The following is a 21,425-nucleotide window of genomic DNA, read 5'->3' on the forward strand; positions in this document are numbered from 1 at the left end:
GTGAAAGGCTTGACCCGAGTTTTCAAAAACAGCAACCTAATGTTCGGTTCTTAGAGCCACGCTCAGTTCTCTCAATAAGTGGCCTGAGTTTGAAACGTGCCGAGCCTGAGACATGACGGTTATCGTCAGGTGCCCAGCACGGCTGCCAGTCAGAGCATTTATTCAGCTACCTGAATACAGATCGAGAACATTAGCTATGGGCTTAGGGTGACGGGATAGAAAGTGTGAGAATCGGGACAGGGGGTGGGGGGTAATAGGCTCCCATATAAGAAAAAAGCCCCAAATAGTGGGACTGTCCCTAACAAATCGGGACATCTGGTCACCCTATATAGGCTCCGGTATGTAAGGACATGGTTCTGTAACACAGCACAGACACAGCCCCTCCCAGCACCCCAAAATCAACTAAGGCCGTTTTAAATCCTCACCGTTATCTACAGGGAGTGAAGGGCAGGGGGCCACTCATGTTCACACACACCATGTGTGTCAATATTTGCCAGGCTGGCACTTAAGTCAGTAAATAAGTGTGATTGACTGGCAAAGAACCAGGCTGGGTACCCTCGGAAACAGAGTTTGACTGGACTACAGAGAGGAGAGGGGCTCCCTGGGATCTCTCTATCAGACGCGCAGCCCAAGGAGGCTGGAGCTCTTCAAAACTGGATCATTTTCGAAGTATTAAAGGGTCATTTCTCTCCCTTCCTCCCAGGATGCTTTCCAAACAGGGGCGAGCCGTGTGTCCCCCCAGCCTCCGAGACCAGTCGCCGGGAGCAGCCTGCCAGTGACCCGGGCAGGGCCATATCGGCTCCGAGCCGTCGGCCCTGCAGACAGACGCTGCCCGGAGCTGACGGCGGAGCAGGGCCAAGGACCCGCTGTGGGGACCCCTGGACCCCCTCCGACCCCTAGCGGACCCCTAGCAGACCCCCGGACCCCCCGACCCCTAGTGGACCCCCCGGACCCCCCCACACCTAGCAGACCCCCGGACCCTCCCGACCCCTAGTGGACCCCAGCAGACTCCCGGACCCCCCCGACCCCTAGCAGACACCTAGCAGACCCCCTGGACCCCCCCTGACTCCTAGCGGAGCCCCCGGACACCCCCCCAACCCCTAGCAGACCCCTAGCAGACCCCCGGACCCCCCCGACTCCTAGCCCCTCTCCGACCCCCTGACCTGTGGGGACTCCCCCGACCACTAGTGGACCCCCCGGACACCCCCCCGACCTATGAGGAGTCCCGAACCCCCCCGACCCCTAGCAGACCCCCAGTCCCCAGTGACCTGTGGGCAGCGCGTCCCCCAGCAGCGGGCACCGGGCAGAGGCAGGACCAGGCTTTTCCTCTCCCTTGCCCCCCGGGCAGTGACTGTTGGAGGGGGTTCAGGGGGCAGGGGCTGGGGGGCAGGCAGAGCCCGAGGGGGGCCGGCTCTCACACAGAGGCAGCAGCGGCCTGGGCCGGTGTCACGCCCTGGAGCTCAGCCCCGGCGCCGCAGGCCGCGGAAGGGGGGGCAGGATTCGCTGGGGGGGTGTTTGGGGCGGGGAGGGGAGGAGGCGTAGCTGGTGTGGGTAGGCCAGGGGTGGGGGCTGCGGAGAGTGGGGTGGGCAGGGAGGGGAGGAGGCATAGCTGGCATGGGTAGGCCAGGGCTGCGGAGAGTGGGGTGGGCGGGGAGGGGTGGAGGCATAGCTGGTGTGGGCAGGCCAGGGGTGGGGGCTGCGGAGAGTGGGGTGGGCGGGGAGGGGTGGAGGCATAGCTGGTGTGGGCAGGCCAGGGGTGGGGGCTGTGGAGTGTGGGGTGTGCAGGGTGGGGTGGAGGCATAGCTGGTGTGGGTAGGCCAGGGGTGGGGGCTGCGGAGAGTGGGGTGGGCAGGGAGGGGAGGAGGCATAGCTGGCATGGGTAGGCCAGGGGTGGGGGCTGCGGAGAGTGGGGTGGGCAGGGTGCGGTGGAGGCATAGCTGGCATGGGTAGGCCAGGGGTGGGGGCTGCGGAGAGTGGGGTGGGCGGGGAGGGGAGGAGGCGTAGCTGGCGTGGACAGGCCAGGGGTGGGGGCTGTGGAGTGTGGGGTGTGCAGGGTGGGGTGGAGGCATAGCTGGCATGGGTAGGCCAGGGGTGGGGGCTGCGGAGAGTGGGGTGGGCGGGGAGGGGAGGAGGCGTAGCTGGCGTGGACAGGCCAGGGGTGGGGGCTGTGGAGTGTGGGGCGTGCAGGGTGCGGTGGAGGCATAGCTGGTGTGGGCAGGCCAGGGGTGGGGGCTGCGGAGAGTGGGGTGGGCGGGGAGACAAGGAGGCATAGCTGGCATGGGCAGGCCAGGGGTGGGGGCTGTGGAGTGTAGGGCAGGCAGGGTGGGGAGGAGGCATAGCTGGCATAGGCAGGCCAGGGTGGGGGCTGTGGAGCGTGGTGTGGGCAGGATGGGGTTGGGAGGAGGCGTAGCTGTGTGGGGCGGGGCAGGCCAGGGGTGGGGGCTGCGGAGCGTGGTGTGGGCGGGGTGGCTATCAGGGCCTGAGGCGTTGTGATGCTCAGGCTGAGTGTGCAATGAGCAGGGAGAGGAAGGCACCTAAGAATGGGATGCACACCGCATTTTGTGATGACAAGCCAGGAACCCTTCTCCTGGAGCCAGGTGGCCCTGGTGCCTCAGCTGTTCCTTGTGAGAACAAGTTCGGAGTCTCCTCACCCCACACCCAGTGGCCGGCGGAGGCAAAGGTGGTGCCCACCGTGTAGCTCTTCTGGGTTAGAGAGCTCAGCCTGGACCTGGATGAGCCAGGTTCAATCCCCCCTTTGCAGCCCAGGAGCCAGAGGAGTTCCCTCTGCCCACTGCGGCCCCGGGGCTGGGAAAGTTCGCTGTCCCTGGCACAGCCCCAGGAGAGAGGAGCTCTCGCACTCTCCCTGCCACAGCCCAGGAGCCTGCGGAGTTTTGTGCCCCTCGCCAGGCCCCATTGCTGGAGCAGTTTGCTCTCCCCCTCCCCAGAGGAGTTTCACATCCCTCGCCAATGTGCCCCACCCCAAAGCAGTAAAATTTAAATTCCTGCACATGTCCCTGCTTCTAGAGATTGCTGGGCACTGCCATGTTGGGTTAGGTTATGATCTATTAAAAAGAAAAGGAGTACTTGTGGCACCTTAGAGACTAACCAATTTATTCGAGCATAAGCTTTTGTGAGCTACAGCTCACTTCATTGGATGCTGTAGCTCACGAAGGCTTATGCTCAAATAAATTGGTTAGTCTGTAAGGTGCCACAAGTACTCCTTTTCTTTTTTGCGAATACAGACTAACACGGCTGCTACTCTGAAACCTGTCATTATGATCTACTGAATCTATTCATCCTATTTGTATGCATGTGTAATTTTTTATTTGAAGTTATGAATATTGACTGTGTACTTGTTTAATTTTAAGTAGCCTCAGTGAAACAGTTGGTCAGCTTCCTGAGAAAAGACTATTCTCAGTAAGTGCCCAATCAAGAAACACTTAAGCCAGCAATGAACTTGGAGACACCAGTCCACATCTGGGCTTTCCCAGGAATGTGGCCTGGCTGGTAAGGAATTCAGTCATGCATAGACATGTGACTTGCCCAGGTGACTCCAAAACTCCATCTTGGAGCTGAATTCCGGATAGGAGAGAGGAGGAGGTCTCCACTCACAAGAGAAAGTCTATTTAAGCCCCTGGGAGACCCCTCCATTTTGTCTTCAGCTGGCTCAAGAGATAGCCTCTCCGCCCCCAAAGGTTACCTGAAAGAGACTGGAACAAAGGACAGTAACCACAGGGGTGAGAGTGATTGCTAGACCCAGACTAGAAGGAGGCTAGTCTGTAAAAGAAGCTTACTGGAACATCTTCGAGAGTGAGATTTCATCTGTAATCACTTTCTTACTGTATTAGGCATAGACGTGCATGTTTTATTTTATTTTGCTTGGTAATTCACTTTGTTCTGTCTGTTATTACTTGGAACCACTTAAATCCTATGTTTTGTATTTAATAAAATCACTTTTTACTTATTAATTAACCCAGAGTATGTATTAATACCTGGGGAGGGGGGCAGGCAAACAGCTGTGCATACCTCTCTATCAGTGTTATAGAGGGCAAACAATTTATGAGTTTACGCTGTACAAGCTTTATACAGGGTAAAACGGATTTATTTGGGGTTTGGACCCCACTGGGAGCTGGGCATCTGAGTGTTGGAGACAGGAACACTTCTTAAGCTGTTTTCAGTTAAGCCTGCAGCTTTTCAGGGATGTGGTTCAGACCTGGGTCTGGGTTTGTAGAGTGTCTGGCTCAGACAAGGCAGGGTTCTGAAATCCCGAGCTACACAGGGAAAACAGGCTCAGAGGTAGTCTCAACACATCAGGTGGCAGTCCCCAAGGGGGTCTCTGTGATCCAACCCATCACAGATACATGTGTACAAAGAGGATAATCATATTCAGTAAATCATAACCTTTGTGATGCTACCTCAACATGACCCGGCTTGCATAAAATATGTTATGATTATGACACAATTATATCATAATTTTACTATGAAAAATATGGGGAGCAGCATCACAGGAGGCTCCTCCTCCTTCCTTTCAGCCTTCCAAATGCCCATTTCAGTGCAAATCTGCATTGACTCAGAGTAGAGTTAAGCAGCTCCTTTCTCCTGTCCCAGTGCCCAGGACAATGATTCATAAGCCAGGGATGCAGACGGTTTCCCAGAATGACAGGAGTATGAGGTACAAAGGGGTTGAACACCGGATGATATTCAAAGTAAATTTACAAACAGAATGATACAATTATCAAAACTGATAATTAGGAGATTCAAGAATTAGGTGGAATTATTAAGTAATTGCTTCTTATCTGAGTGGTTCAAGGAAAGCAAATGAAAACATGGAATTACTGATTATGGTTATTAATGCATTAAGGAGGTAACCACAAACGTTTACCAAGGATTCTTTTTCCTGTGCATTAAGGGAAGTCCAAAAATAAACAATTGAACTTGGATTTGAAGTAGAGAAATGTTTATTTCAGTAATCAACTGGTTTGTCAATTAAGAAACCCGTAATCAATTAAATCAACAAGATGTATGCAAACAAGATACAACAGATAAAAAAGGTAAATAAAACAAGTGATACAATGTAGCAAAACTTAACCCCCTAACTAAACATGACATTCTAAAATACCATGTAAATGAAAAGAAGGTTGGTTAGCTACACTGAATGGACGAGTGGTATAAAATTGGGTTTAACATTCAAAAAACTGTGTGTGATCCATGAGTGTCCCCTAACAGCACCGACAGGTTGTATTATGCTAATTAAGATGAACCACTAGTTCAGCATTATGAAAATAATTCAACAGCGGACCTTTACGAATAAACAGTTTCCGGTAACCAAGAATAAGCTCAATGACGTGATTAGATTAGAGCAACTCTAATGCAACTTGGTATTACAACTTTTGAACTAAAAACCAAGTTAGAGGAAACTGGATATTTTGGCTAAGGTAATACAATTGAAAGGAGGGCCAAGCACACAAAAGCTAACACGGCCATTATTACACTGTTTATTTTTTATTAAAGGCAATGCCATACATCAACAGCTGAACACTCTGTTGCTCAAATACAGAAAGAGAACTACCTCAGAGTACCCTGCTTTTGTTATTTAAAATAGGCAAAGGTAAAATAGAAACCAATGAAATTCCCACCCCAGGACAGGAATGGGGCTAGCGTGGAGTATAAAGTAGGACAACTCTGTAGTTAGAAACACACAACGGCGCTGAAAGTAATGTAGAAGTATTCACCCAACACAAAGGTTGAAGTGAGCCTCAGAAGATGGCTGTTCTCGCTCACACATGCGGAGTGGCGTGCCAAGGGAGAGAGATGTCAGGATGTTTCTCTCACCAGCAGGTAATGCTGTCTCACACATGCAAAGGCAGCACCGGGCGGGTGTGTGTGTAACAGACTGATTGACAGAGTTGCCAGCTCTCAGTAGCTCTTAAAGTTAGAAATTGAGTTGAAACAAGGCAACAACAGAAAATTAGCCCCCAAGCAATGGATTTCCACAAACCAAAGATTTGAAGGGCAGCTCGTTTAGGCAGTAAGATCAATTTAGGAAGCCCGCTCTAGTGAGCTGAGCACCACTCAGACAAGGTGGGAGCAGAAACTCTGGCTGTTGGGAATCCAAACGTGGCAGTTGAAATTGGCACCACCTCACTTTTAGTCACAACGTTGCCCGATTCAAACCCTGGAACTTCGTCCGGTGATGTTCTTAGGAGATTTTTCCTCACTGTTTTGTGCAGACTTAGTTGGCGTCTGAACCCACCGCCTGGACCAGGCCCCGTGGCAGAGGAGCATCCACCTTTCCCGCTTTGTCAATCCCAAAAGGAGATAGGTTCCGGCAGCCAAGAGCGGGAGGGTTAGCACACACCCGTGTTCCCTCCTTGCTGCGCAGCCCCCCAGCAGTCAGTCAGCTACCAGCCCGCTCTGCCTTGGAGCCCGGGGCCAGCCGGTCCCAGGAGCATCCTGTTTGCTGCGCAGACCGGGGAGGAAGGTGGGGGTGCTGATGTCAGGGTGTTCCCCTCCCCCTGCTCATGTATCCCATCTCCGCAGAGCGGGGTGGGGGGGCACGTGGAAGGGAGCTGCTGGTGGCTGCTGTTGTGTCTGAACAAGCAGCCTTCAGACTGGTAAGTGCCGATCTACTTAAAGGGGCAGGGCATCTCTCATACCCTCCCCCTGCACGCACACACATGCCTGCACACACACACAGACACACACAGTGTCTCTCCCTCTCACACACAGTGTCTCTTTCTCTCTCACACACACACGTCCCTGCCTCCCCCCTCTCTCTCTGACACACCCACAGAGTGTCTCTCTCTCTCACACACACACAATGTCCCTGCCTCCCCCCCCTCTCTCACACACACACAGTCTCTCTCTCACACACAGTGTCTTACTCACACACAGTCACACACAATCTCTCTCTCACACACAGTGTGTCTTACACACACACACATCACACAGAGTGTCTCTCTCTGTCGCTCTCTCTCTCTCTCTCACACACACACACACACAGTGTCTTTCTCTCTCACACACACACAGTCTCTTTCACACTCACCTCCCAACACATACTTGTATTATTGTTTTGGGTGTTACTTCTTGGTACTTCCCGCAATGCACATTTATTCTCTGCAATTTTATTCTTTCAAAGTGCTGTTGTTTTAGTTCTTTGACTGGTCTATGCATTTCATACTTTTATTTCTCTCTTACACTTCAATTTAATTCTTTGAGTAGTGAGTTCTAAAATGCCCAACCTGTCCTGGCTGAAGTAATTATCCTATGGTAACTTTTTAAAAAGATAGATTATAGCTAGGTTTTTTGTTTCTACTGGTGGCACACATCCACACATACCTCAGTGCACATAACAAAATTCATTCCACAAATGGATGCAAAATATTAGCGGGACCATAGCCAGAGAGCTGTGTGCCAATCTCCCATTGATTAGCTTAGGCAGTGCCCTGCCTAGTCTGCTGTCTTTTGTCAATCATACCTCTCTTCATTCATTGTACAGGGAGCCAGTGCCCCGAAATCAGGCTTCATTGCTCCAGTGTTGTTCCTGTGATTTTCTAGGTGCCTAAAAATTTAGTCTTGGCATTGCTGAGTGTCACAGCACCTAAGTCCCTTGGCGGATCCCAGCCTACAGTACTATCAACACTTAATGAGAAGTCAGAGCACATAACATAAGGTTGAGTTTAGGTATATAAAACCAAACATCAATGGAGAACCTCAATGAAAACTGGTTGAAAATTATACTCAGATCCCATCACAACGTGGAAGACTTATCTCAGACTCTTATCATGGAATCATAGACTATCAGGGTTGGAAGGGACCTCAGGAGGTCATCTAGTCCAGTGGTTCTCAAACTTTTGTACTGGTGATCCCTTTCACATAGCAAGCCTCTGAGTGCGACCCCCCCTTATAAATTAAAAACTTTTTTATATATTTAACAACATTATAAATGCTGGAGGCGATGCGGGGTTTGGGGTGGAGGCTGGCAGCTTGTGACCCCCCAGATAATAACCTTGTGACCCCCTGAAGGGTCCCGACCCCCAGTTTGAGAACCCCTGATCTAGTCCAACCCCTTGCTCAAAGCAGGACCAATCCCCAACTAAATCATCCCAGCCAGGGTTTTGTCAAGCCGGGCCTTAAAAACCTCTAAGAATGCAAAAGGAGGACTTGTGACACCTTAGAGACTAACAAATTTATTTGAGCACAAGCTTTTGTGAGCTACAGCTCACTTCATCGGATGTATGCAGATTCCACCACTTCCCTAGGTAACCCATTCCAGTGCTTCACCACCCTCCTAGTGAAAGAGTTTTTCCAAATATCCAACCTAAAGCTCCCCCAGTTCTAAACAGCTCTGCTCCAGGCAAGTGATTTCATTTTCTGCTTTAATAATTATGCCGTGTCCTCGTTACATGGCCACTCCAGCCACATCTTGTCTGACCCTCTGAGATTTGCGGGAATTGGCAAAAGTGTTGTTTATTTGGCCCACTGCAAGCCAGGATGCTTCTTGGGTTTGTGTTGCCTGTGGATTCTCTTATGTGTTCTGAGGTTTGAGCTGTGACATAAGGCATTTCCCACAACCAGGGTACTTGTAGGGTCTGTCTCTCATGTGTGTTGTGTCATGTGGTTGAATGTGTGAGATCTGACTGAAGCTTTTCCCACAGTCAATACATTCATTGGGTCTTTCTCCACTGTGAAGTCTCTGATGTGTAGTAAGGGCTGAGCTCACAGTGAAGCTTTTCCCATATTCTGGACATTAAAAGAGAGTTTCTTCCCTGTGTGGATTATCCAGAGAGAAACAAAGGCTGACCTGTGACTGAAGGTTTTCCGCAGTCATGGCAGTTAAAGGGCCTCTCTCCTGTGTGGATTCTCTGATGTAATTGGAGGTGTGAGCTCTGGCTGAAGCTTTTCCCACAGATAGGGCAATTATAGGGTTTCTCCCGTGTGGATTCTCTAATGTGATACGAGGTGTGCGTTCTGATGGAAGCTTTTCCCACACTCATTGCATTTCTAGGGTTTCTCTCCCATGTGGAGTCTCTGATGTTGAATAAGAGCTGCTCTCTCATAGAAACTTTTCCCGCAGACAGGGCAGTTAGAGGGTCTCTCCTCCGTGTGGGTTCTCTGATGTAAGAGAAGGGAATATTTCCGAGTGAAGCTTTTCCCACACCCACTGCATTTGTAGGGTTTCTCTCCCATGTGGAGTCTCTGATGTTCAATAAGAGCTGAGCTCTGATTGAAGCTTTTCCCACAGTCAGAGCAGTTATAGAGTTTCTCCCTTGTGTGGATTCTCTGATGTGATAGGAGGTATGTGTTCCGACAGAAGCTTTTCCCACACTCATTGCATTTGTAGGGTTTCTCTCCCGTGTGGATTCTCTGATGTTGAATAAGGGCTGTTCTCTCATAGAAACTTTTCCCGCAGAGAAGGCAGTTATAGGGTCTCTCTCCTGTGTGGGTTCTCTGATGTAAGAGAAGGGAATACTTCCGAGTGAAGCTTTTCCCACACTCACTGCATTTGTAGGGTTTCTCTCCCATGTAGAGTCCCTGATGTTCAAAAACGGGTGAGCGCTGACCAAAGCTTTTCCCACAGCCAGAGCTGTTATAGGGTTTCTCTCCTGTGTGGATTCTCTGATGTAATAGCAGATGTGAGTTCTGCCTGAAGTTTTTCCCACAGTCAGGGCAGATATAGGGTCTCTCTCCTGTGTGGATTCTCTGATGTGATAGAAATTGTGAATTCTCACGGAAGCTTTTCCCACACTCCAGGCATTCATAGGGTCGCTCTGTTGTGTGGGTTCTCTGATGTCTAATAAGGTGTGCCTTGTTCCTAAAGCTTTTTTCGCACTCAAGACATTCATAGGGTCTCTCTCCTGTGTGGGTTCTCTGATGTGATAGAAGGGCGTTCTTCTGACGGAAGCTTTTCCTGCACTCACTACATTCATAAGGTCTCTCTCCCGTGTGGATTCTGTGATGGAGAATAAGGATTGAGCTGTTCCTGAAGCTTTTCCCACACTCAGCGCAGTTATAGGGCTTCTCTCCTGTGTGGATTCTCTGATGTGATCGAAGGTGTTTCCGACTAATGTTTTTCCCACACTCATTGCATTTGTAGGGTTTCTCCCCTTTGTGGAGTCTCTGGTGTTTAATAAGGGCTGAGCGCTGACCAAAGCTTTTCCCACAGTCAGGGCAGTTATAGGGCTTCTCTCCTGTGTGGATTCTCTGATGCTTGAAAAGGGTTGACCAGTATCTGTAGCTTTTCCCACAGTCAGGGCAGTTATAGGGTTTCTCTCCTGTGTGCGTTCTGTGATGTGATAGGAGGTTTGAGTTCCGACTGAAGCTTTTCCCACACTCATAGCATTTGTAGGGTTTCTCCCCTCTGTGGAGTCTCTGATGTTTAATAAGGAGTGAGCGCTGACCAAAGCTCTTCCCACAGTCAGGGCAGTTATAGGGCTTCTCTCCTGTGTGCAGCGTACGATGCCCACTAAGGGTTGACCTGTGTCTGTAGCTTTTCCCACAGTCTGGACACTTGTAAGGGCTTTCACATGTGTGGATTCTCTGATGTCTAATAAGCTCTGATCTGTACCGGAAGCTTTTCCCACAGTCACTGCACACGTGGGGTCTCTCTCCAGTGGGGATTCTCTGTTGAATAGTTTCCTTGACTTTCTTCTCTCCTCTTCTGCTGTGAGTGGATTTAACCAGTGTCTCCTCTGAGTGGTTTCCCTGCTGACTCTCTGTGCGGCTCTGACTCTCACGGGCTTCTCCCTGCTTGGGACTCTGGGAAACGTTCCCTTCATCTCTTCCCGATACCATCCCATGTGGTTCCTCTGGATCAGGATCTTTCAGCTGAGGATTCTCCTCCTCGTTCCCACTCACCGTCCCATCACCTGCTGGGACAGAGAGAGAACCCAGACAAGAGTCAGTCCCTGTGCCAGGAGAGAGGGAACCTCAGAAAGGGGAACAGGAAAGGGGGGATCAAATCCAAATAACTGCTGGGGATATTGAACTATCAAGAGCTGAATCCTGCTCCACCCATACCCTTCTCCAGAGGAGAGAGAAACGGATCAATCCTTCCTCCCCACCCCCAAGTATAGATGACGGCCAGGGCTGAAGGGTCAGACAGGCGTGATGAAAATGCATGAGTAACGTCTGCTAAAAGGAGACAACAACTGGTTTCTGAGTCGGATGATTCCTCACCTCTGTGGGGATCGCTTGGGATTTCCCTCTCCTCACAGCCCGGGAGATCGGGGACCCATGGCTCCTTCCCTTCTTCCAGCCAGGAGATGGTCTCTGGTTTGGAAACTGGAAATCCTGGTAAGGTGCAAGGAAACAAATGTTGATCAGGTTCATTCCATATCACTGTTACTGGTTGTACTTCCCTGGTCCAGCACTCTCAGGACCTGACTGGTGATGAACCAGGGAATTTGCTGGACCAAGGTAGGTCAACATCGGCCGGCCCCTCTGCAGCCAACAGGTTCCTGGCCGCCGGGCTTCACTCCTGGCCCTGACCGGGCTCTGCAGCCATCCCCAGCTGTGGTCCCAGCCTGGGCCAGTGAGGGGCGTGGACAGGGTAAGGCTGGGACCACAGCTGGGGGTGGCTGCGGAGCTCTGGGTCGGGGCCAGGAGCGGAGCCCGGCGGCCAGTAACCTGGCGGCTGCAGAGGGGCTGGCAGCTGCCATGGGTGGCTGTAGAGGGGGCTGAGGGGGAACTGGGGCCAGCGGCTGGGACCCCGAGCGGCTGCAGAGGAGCTGGCGGTGGGGACCTGGGGCCACATCTGCGCTTCTGGCTGGGAACTGCCAGCACGCTCCACCTATGCCAGACAACGGATGTTGCCGGACCAGGGAGTGCTGGTTTACAGAGGTACGACCCGTACTACAAAATCCAGCGTCTGAGCAGCAAAACCCAGAGAGGTTCCTTCCCCTCCCCAACCCCACCCTACAGGGACTGGGCTATAAATAGTACAAAGCCCTTGATGCACTGGTCTGGAGCAAGGGTTCCTCCACTCTGCCTAGGGAATGGCCCCAACTTACTCCCCTGGGGAGCTGCGCAGTGTTGCTACCCTCTCTAGGTATGGGGGGGGTACAACTATGTCCCCATCACTGACACTCCCCCACCCCCACGCACATACTCCTATCCCTCCACAATGCCAGCCAGAATGGGAGGAGATCTCTCTGGAGTGGGGACTGTCTCTCACTACATGTCTGGGCAGCAACTGGCTCACTGGGGCTTTGGTCCTTTATTGCCACCTCTCGCTGATGCCTAATTTAAGCTGTGAGGAAATCAAGAGAGGAACCTCCACCCCCGGCCTGGAAAGATGGTCACTAGACCCCACCGCAGTGCAGCAAGGAGAGCAAAGAACTTCCTTGTGTAGTGTGTGTGATGTGGCATTTCATATGCTTTATGAAAATATGCTTATGACATGAATATGACATAACTGAAATATAGTTTATGCAAGATGGCTCTTGCAAGGTATCATTGGAAAGGTTATGATTTACTGAATATGATTATCCCATTCGTATGCATGGATCATTTTTGTAGATGAAGTTAGGATACCTGTGTATCTGTTTTTCATATTTGCTGCTTTGGGTCACTTCCACTGCTGACACTGCAGGTACAACAATGGAAAAGCCAGACAGTGCTAATGGACCATCAGCACTGACAATGAATTGTAAAAGAGCTTCCTCTTCCTTTGAATGTGTGGGTCAGCCTGTGAAGAATGGCTACAGGGGCCTTGCAGAAGCATGGGACCACATCACCGGATGCTGGAACCCACCTGGAATTCTGTACTTTTCCATGAGAAGCGGGGGGGGTGGGGGGGAGGGGGGAGGAGAGAGGGCAGGGTGGTCAAATTAGGAAACAAAGGACTCCTACCTTATGCAAATCTTATTTAAGGGCCAGGAGTGAGTGTGACATTGCACTCCATATGCTTTATGAAAATATGCTTAGGAATATGATTATGACATAAATGGAATATGCTCTTGTAATATATCACTGAAACAGTTATAATGTACTGAATTTGATTTCCCTATTTGTATGCATGTATCGTTCCTATATCTGAAGTTAGAAATATGAGGTATGAACTTGTATTACTGATGTAGTCTTAGCAGGTGAGGGCCGTCAATGGGGCATTAGGAACTTGATGGCTCCCATTTACCAGGACAATTAGCTGCAAATGGCCTTGTTTAACTGCAAGCCTGCCTGTATACATGTGAGCCAGCCTGTGGGTAATGGAGAGTGGGGTCTTGCAGGGACATGTGACCATGTCACCTGATACCAGCATCCATCTTAAACCTTGTACTTTTCCATGAGAAGCTGGGTTTTTTTTGTCAAACTGAGACAAAGAACTCCTGCCTTTTGCCAAATCTATATAAGGGGGTGGAGCAGGACAAAGGAGATGGTCAGTCATGAGAAAACCCCTGCTTACCACTTAAGATGTCTGCTGGAACTAACAAAGATTGAATCAGGGAAGGACTGGGCCCAGACTAGGAATGAGTCTAGTCTGTAAAAGAAGATTATTGGAACATCTTTGAGGGTGAGATATTACATGCCATCAGTTTCTTAGCGTAACAAGCTTAGCCTTGCGTGTTTGTTTTATTTTAGTTAGTAACTTACTTTGTTCTGTCTCTTATTACTTATAACCACTTAAATCCTACTTTTTATACTTAATAAAATCACTTTTGTTTATTAATAAACCCAGTGTAAGTAATTGTTCCCAGGAGGGGCAAACAGATTGTGCATATCACTCTTTCAGTGCTGAAGAGGGCGAACAATATGAATTTATACTGTATAAAATTTTATACAGTGTAAGGCAGATTTTTCTGGGGTTTAGATCCCATTGGGGCTGGGGAACTGGGCGCTGAAGACAGGTACCTTGCTGAGCTGTTTTCAGTTTAGGTCTGCAGCTTTGGGGGCATGGCCCAGACCCTGGGTCTGTGTTGTAGCAGGCTAGCATGTCTGGCTCAACAAGACAGGGTTCTTCTGGAGGCCCAGGTTGGCAGGGAAAACAGGCTCAGAGGTAATTTCAGCGCATCAGCTGACAGTCCCAAGATGGGCTCTTTGACCAAACCTGTCACAGTGAGGTAATCCTGGTGGTCAGTTCTCCCCTGCTACCCAAACCAAGATGACTGCTGGAAATAATTAAGATGAACATGAGGAAAGAACTGGACCCATCCTGGAAGGGCATCTGGCCTGTGAAGAAGATTATTAGAACGACATTTAGGGTGAGAACTCACACGTAACCAGTTTCTTTAGTGTATTATGCTTAGTTTGCAAGGTCCGTTTTATTTTCTTAGTAATCTGCCTTGTTCTGTCTGCTACCTCCTTAACTACTTAAAATACACCTGTTATAGTTAATAAATTTATTTCTGGTTTATAATATAACCCAGTTTATGGCGATTTCTAACTGGGGGATGGGGGTGTGGGTGAGAAATTTTGCATAATCTCTTCCACACTGAGAGAAGAGGAGAATTTCATATAATGTGTGGTTTGTACTCCAAAGGGGGAGTGGACATCTGGGTGTTGTGGCAAGTCCCTTAAGCTGAACAGACTCAGAGCAGATCTCTGTCTCTCTGTGCAGCGGGGTGTGGCCCTGCCTGTGTGTGCTTGGCTGGAAGAGGCTGGGTAGACTAGCCCAGCAAGTCCAGGTAAAAGGGGGCCCAGGCTGGCAGAAGAGTCTGACTCAATGGTGTCCCGGTGTCTCAGGTGACATCCCAACCCGCCACAGTGTGATCCTTTGTGGGTTCACTCAGAGCAGTAGGGGGTCCCTGCCCAGCCTGCCTCTGTCCTGTGCAGCTTGGCTCAGATCCCTGCCACCTGCAGCAGGCTCACAGAGCAATGGTCTCACCCTGGCTTCCACCAGCCTGGGTACTCCCTGCAAAGGGACCCCAACAGCCCTTCCAGACCTGAGTCTCCCCAAAACCATATCCCTGGCCATGCCCAGGCCCTCCCACTTCACCCTCACAGACGTCATTAAGCTTGTTGCATTCAAGGAGACAGAACACACACCAGCCTGGTAGTTTATCCAAATTCCCACACATCAGTTCAATAGAACAGCACTGAGATGCTTTTCTAGTAAAACCAGAGTAAGTTTATGATGACAGAACGTAGGTTTAAGTGTTTTCAAGGAAGCATGAGAGAGCTATGAAATGTTACAAACACAACATGCTTTCTAGTGATTCAAAGTTAACTGTGTCAACTTACAATCATTGTCTAAGCAGGTTTCTCACCTCTAGTAAGTTCCCAGAGATTTCAACCCCTTTTGACCGACAGATCCCCTTTTCTCAGAAGATCAGAGCTCTGGCCTCTCGTATTCCTCTGGTGATGGATGCCAAGATAGCTCTCTGGCTCTGCTCAAATCTCCCAAAGTTCATCGCCCTGTTTCCAGTGGCAGAAAGGATTCCAGGAGTTGCACCCTCCACCCCCTGCCATGATTGTTAAGTGGCATCTCCCCCACTTGGCAGTTTGATGTACTTCCATTCTTTTGAGCCTCACCTGCTTCAGTTTACACTGGAGACACAGTCAAGCTTTTGAAACAATTTTCCTTTGTCTAGGACAGGCTGGCTTTATGCACTGAAATATGTTTAAAGAACATATTTCAACACACGTTTATAATTATTTATACAGCACTCCTAGGTACATCACTCACTCATATTGATCATGACCACCAGCTTGTTACCAGGTCACCTAGGATTCCTCACATGACCCCTTTTAGATACAGATTATGACAGCAGTGAGCTGCGGCAATGAGCGTGCTAGGCCTGGTGTGAGTTAGACTATGGGGTTACCTCTGCCGGCTGGCATTGAGGGGCTCCATGGGTCACACATGAGTCATGATGGACTAGCACCAACGCCATACTCCCATGCTGATCAATGGTCATTCAGCCCTTCCCCATCACCCATGGGACCCTGGCTGACACCACCAGCCTGGTGCTGGTTCCCCTCACACCCTCAGCCTCCTCCATACAGCACAGACCCAGAGAAGGGAACTCTGCAGGAGAAATATCCAGTCTTCTCCCACATGGGCTGAAATGCGGGGGACGCTCCGTCCCAATGAACAACTGCACGTCCATCTGTTTAGTCTGCCAGGCACCCCTTTGAGCAAAGTACTTAAATCTCAGAGCTTGAGTCCCATTGACATTATCTGGAGTTAAGCATTTTCTGAGGTGTTTTTCTGAACAGGGAAGATTTTTTGGACCTGGGACCTGAATCCAGAGACAAGACTAACAAGTATCCAGGTAACTTACACACCTGCAGGTACAGAACCAGACATCTGACGTCCAAAAGGACCTTTATTTCATTTAGTCTGACCTCCTACTCAACTCAGGCCAGCTATTTCTGCATCAAATCGGCATCATCTCGTTAACCTAGAGCAGGGGCTCTCAGCCACTTTCTTTCTGAGTCCCCCCTCAACATGCTATAAAAACTCCTTGGCCCAGTGCCAGGCAACTGAGCCAGGACTGGGGAGTAGCAAGCAAGGCTCTTCCCTAGGGCCCTGCGCCACAGGGGGCCCCACAAAGCGAAGCTGCTCAGGCTTCAACTTCTGCCCCGGGTGGCAGGGCTCAGGGCTTCAGCTTTCTGTCCTGGGCCCCAGCAAGTCTAACACTGGCTCTGTTTGGCGAACCCCCTGAAACCTGTTCGCCCATTCAGCTAGACCCCATTGTAACAAAGAGATCTCCAGATCTGATTTACATTTCTCAAGTGACAGAAAATCCACCTGGTCCCTGAGGAAGACGTTTCAGTGGTTAATTCACATCACTGTTCTGTATTTACACTTCATCTCTAGCTTGAACTGATCAAGCTTCAGCTTCCAACCATAGCAGCTTCTTTTCCTTTTATTTGCTAGACTGAAGACCCCTGTCCTATTTCCCATGTTAACCTTTGTGTACCAGGATCAAGTCATAAGAACATATGAATGGCCATACTGGGCAAGACCAAAGGTCCATCTAGCCCAATATTCTGTCTACCAACAGTGGCCAATGCCAGGTGCCCCAGAGGGAGTGAACCTAACAGGTAATGATCTAGTGATCTCTCTCCTGCCATCCATCTCCACTCTCTGACAAACAGAGGCTAGGGACACCATTCCTTGCCCATCCTGGCTAATAGCCATTAATGGACTTAACCTCCATGAATTTATCCAGTTCTCTCTATAGTACTAGCCTTCACAACCTCCCCAGGCAAGGAGTTCCACAGGTTGACTGTGCGCTGTGTGAAGAAGAACTTCCTTTTATTTGTTTTAAACCTGCTACCCATTAATTTCATTTGGAGGCCCCTAGTTCTTATATTATGGGAACAAGCAAATAACTTTTCCTTATTCACTTTCTCCACACCACTCAAGATTTTATATACCTCCATCATATCCCCCCTTAGTCTCCTCTTTTCCAAGATGAAAAGTCCTAGCCTCTTTAATCTCTCCTCATATGGGACCTGTTCCAAACCCCTAATCGTTTTAGTTGCCCTTTTCTGAACCTTTTCTAATGCCAGTGTATCTTTTTTGAGATGAGGGGACCACATCTATACGCAGTATTCAAGATGTGGGCGTACCGTGGATTTATATAAGAGCAATAAGATATTCTCCATCTTATTCTCTATCCCCTTTTTAATGATTCCTAACATCCCGTTTGCTTTTTGGACTGCCGCTGTACGCTGCGTGGACGTCTTCAGAGAACTATCCACAATGACTCCAAGATCTTTCTATTGATTTGTTGTAGCTAAATTAGACCCCATCATATTGTATGTATAGTTGGGGTTATTTTTTCCAATGTGCATTACTTTACATTTATCCACATTAAATTTCATTTGCCATTTTGTTGCCCAATCACTTAGTTTTGTGAGATCTTTTTGAACTTCTTCACAGTCTGCTTTGGTCTTGACTATCTTGAGCAGTTTAGTATCATCTGCAAACTTTGCCACCTCACTGTTTACCCCTTTCTCCAGATCATTTATGAATAAGCTGAATAGGATTGGTCCTAGGACTGACCCTTGGGGAACACCACTAGTTACCCCTCTCCATTCTGAAAATTTACTATTTATTCCTATCCTTTGTTCCCTGTCTTTTAACCAGTTCTCAATCCATGAAAGGATCTTCCTTCTTATCCTATGACAACCTAATTTACATAAGAGTCTTTGGTGAGGGACCTTGTCAAAGGCTTTCTGGGAATCTAAGTACACTATGTCCACTGGATCCCCCTTGTCCACATGTTTGTCGACCCCTTCAAAGAACTCTAATAGATTAGTAAGACATGATCTCCCTTTACAGAAACCATGTTGTCTTTTGTGCAACAATTTATTTTCTTCTATGTGTCTGACAATTTTATTCTTTACTATTGTTTCAACTAATTTGCCCGGTACTGACGTTAGACTTACCGGTCTGTAATTGCCAGGATCACCTCTAGAGCCCTTCTTAAATATTGGCATTACATTAGCTATCTCCCAGTCATTGGGTACAGTAGCTGATTTAAAGGACAGGTTACAAACCATAGTTAATAGTTCCGCAATTTCACATTTGAGTTCTTTCAGAACTCTTGGGCGAATGCCATCTGGTCCTGGTGACTTGTTACTGTTAAGTTTCTCAATTAATTCCAAAACCTCCTCTAGTGACACTTCAATCTGTGACAATTCCTCAGATTTGTCACCTACAAAAGACAGCTCAGATTTGGGAATCTCCCTAACATCCTTAGCCGTGAAGACTGAAGCAAAGAATTCTTTTAGTTTCTCTGCGATGACTTTATCGTCTTTAAGTGCTCCTTTTGTATCTCAATCATCCAGAGGCCCCACTGGTTGCTTAGCAGGCTTCCTGCTTCTGATGTACTTAAAAAACATTTAAAGTATTTGAAGTATAGAGAAATTTTGTCTCTGCATTTTGTCCTGAGGTGACATGTACCCAGTCAATATGGAGATAACTGAAATCCCCCACTATTATTGAGTTCTTTATTTTGATAACCTCTCTAATCTCCCTTAGCATTTCATCGTCACTATCACTGTCCTGGTCAGGTGGTCGATAATACATCCCTACTGTTATATTCTTATTAGAGCCTGGAATTACTATCCATAGAGATTCTATGGAACATGTGGATTTGTCATAACCATACAGCTAAAGATAGCCTAGAATTCCTCCTTTCCTGTAAGGGGTTAAGAAGCTCAAATAACCTGGTTGGCACCTGACCAAAAGGACCAATGGGGAAAGAAGATACTTTCAAATCTGCGGGGAGGCTTTGTTTGTGTGTTCTCTGGGGAAATCAGGTCAAAAACTCCTTCTCCTATAAACCATCCTGTACAAGTCTCTGATATTACAAAAAGAGTAAGTAAATAAGGGAAGGAGCATTAGATTACCTTTTGTTTTCAACTTGTGAATTTTCCCTTTGTTAGAGGGAGGTTTATCCCTGTTTTTTTCTCTCTGTAACTTTGAAACTAAAGCTAGAGGGGGTTCTTCTGTGTTTTTGAATCTTTTGTTATTCTGTAAAGTATTTACCATCCTCATTTTACAGAGGTGATTCTTTTACCTTTTCTTTAAATAAAATTCTTCTTTTAAGAACCTGATTGATTTTTCATTGTTCTTAAGATCCAAGGGTTTGGGTCTGTGTTCACCTGTACCAATTGGTGAGGATATTATTCTCAAGCCTCCCCAGGAAAGGGGGTGTAGGGCTTGGGGGAATAGGACTCCAAGTGCTCCTTTCCCTGATTCTTTGTCTGAATCACTTGGTGGCACCAGCATACTGTTCAAGGACAAGGTGGAATTTGTGCCTTGGGGAAGTTTTTAACCTAAGCTGGTAAAAATAAGCTTAGGGGGGTCTTTCATGTGGGTCCCCACATCTGTATCCCAGAGTTCAGAGTGGGGAAGGAACCCTGACAGGATTCATTTAAGATTTTTATTTCATTTGATTCTACATTTTCTTTCACATATAGTGCCACTCCCACCCCCGCACGACCTGTTCTGTCCTTCTGATATATTTAGTACCCCGGAATGATTGTGTCCCATTGATTTTCCTCACTCCACCAGGTTTCTGTGATGCCTATTATATCAATATTCTCCTTTAACACGAGGCACTCTAGTTCACCCATCTTATTATTTAGACTTCTACCATTTGTGTACAAGCACTTTAAAAACTTGTCACTGTTCATTTGTCTGCTCTTTTCTGATGTGAATGTTTCTCGTCTGATCTGGCCCATACTTTATCCTCTTCCAGCCTCTCCTCCTGACTAAAACCTAGAGAATCTCTATCAATAGACTCTCTGAGAAGAGACGTCTCTGTCCGATCCACGTGTGCCTCTGCAGTGATCGGCTTTCCCCCATCTCTTAGTTTAAAAACGGCTCTGCAACCTTTTTAATGTTAAGCGCCAGCAGTCTGGATCCACTTTGGTTTAGGTGGAGCCCATCCTTCCTGTATAGGCTCCCCCATCCCAAAAGTTTCCCCAGTTCCTAATAAATCTAAACCCTCCTCTCTACACTATCGTCTCATCCACGCATTGAGACTCCGAAGCTCTGCCTGCCCACCTGGCCCTGTGCCTGGAACTGGAAGCATTTCTGAGAATGCCACCCTAGAGGTCCTGGATTTCAGTCTCTTTCCTAGCAGCCTAAATTTGTCCTCCAGGACGTCTCTCCTACCCTTCCCTTCGTCATTGGTACCTACACGTGCCACGACCACCGGCTCCTCCCCAGCACTACGCATAAGTTTATCTAGATGCCTCGAGAGATCCGCAACCTTCGCACCAGGCAGGCAAGTCACCATACGATTCTCCCGGTCATCACAAACCCAGCTGTCCTTGTCTCTAATGATCGAATCTCCCATTACTAACACCTGCCTTTTCCTAATGACTGGAGTTTCCTCCCCCGGAGCGGTAACCTCAGTGTGAGAGGATACCCCAACATCATCTGGAAGGAGGGTCCTCACTATGGGAAGGTTCCCCTCTGTTTCCGTTGACTGCTCTCCTTCTCTGGGTCTTTCATCCTCCTCAACAGCGCAGGGGCTGTCTGACCGACGGTGGGACAAATCTACGGTGTCCCAGAAAGCCTCATCAACATACCTCTCTGCCTCCCTTAGCTCCTCCAGTTCCTCCACCCTGGCCTCTAAAGCCTGTACGCGATCTCTAAGGGCCAGGAGCTCCTTGCACCAAAAGCACACATATGCCACCTGCCCACAGGGCAGGTAATCATGCATGCTACACTGAGTGCAATAAACAGGATAGCCCCCACTCTGCTGCTGGACTTCTGCCTGCATTTTCTCCTACAGCTACCTAGGTTAATGATAGGGTTTTTGTTTAAATCAAGAAGTTTTCATTATAGTTTAGTTAAAAGGTTTTAAAGAATGGCAAGTGTATCTCGCCCCCTTCCCACTCCCCTGCCAAAGTCCCTCTCGAAACTCCCCTGGTCGCTTGCTCACTGCTTTATAGCAGTGATAGCCTCCTTGATAGCCTGGCCCCCTAACTAAGTCTCAGCCACTGAACAGAAA

The 21,425-nt window shown here is 48.7% G+C and overlaps 1 pseudogene across 1 annotated transcript in view; it reads right to left on the reverse strand.

Annotated features, from left to right (window-relative positions):
- LOC140895992 (uncharacterized) overlaps nucleotides 1-21,425 on the reverse strand; it is a 39,649-nt pseudogene that overhangs the window by 12,116 nt on the left and 6,108 nt on the right. The window contains exons 2-3 of the transcript XR_013636461.1: nucleotides 11,179-11,292; nucleotides 8,530-10,871 (exon numbers count right to left, since the gene is read on the reverse strand). The product of XR_013636461.1 is annotated as an uncharacterized LOC140895992 (transcript). The remainder of the gene's footprint in view (nucleotides 1-8,529; nucleotides 10,872-11,178; nucleotides 11,293-21,425) is intronic.

This window comes from Lepidochelys kempii, chromosome 11 (genome assembly GCF_965140285.1).
Source record: "Lepidochelys kempii isolate rLepKem1 chromosome 11, rLepKem1.hap1, whole genome shotgun sequence".
In the NCBI taxonomy this organism is placed as follows: Eukaryota; Metazoa; Chordata; order Testudines; family Cheloniidae; genus Lepidochelys; species Lepidochelys kempii.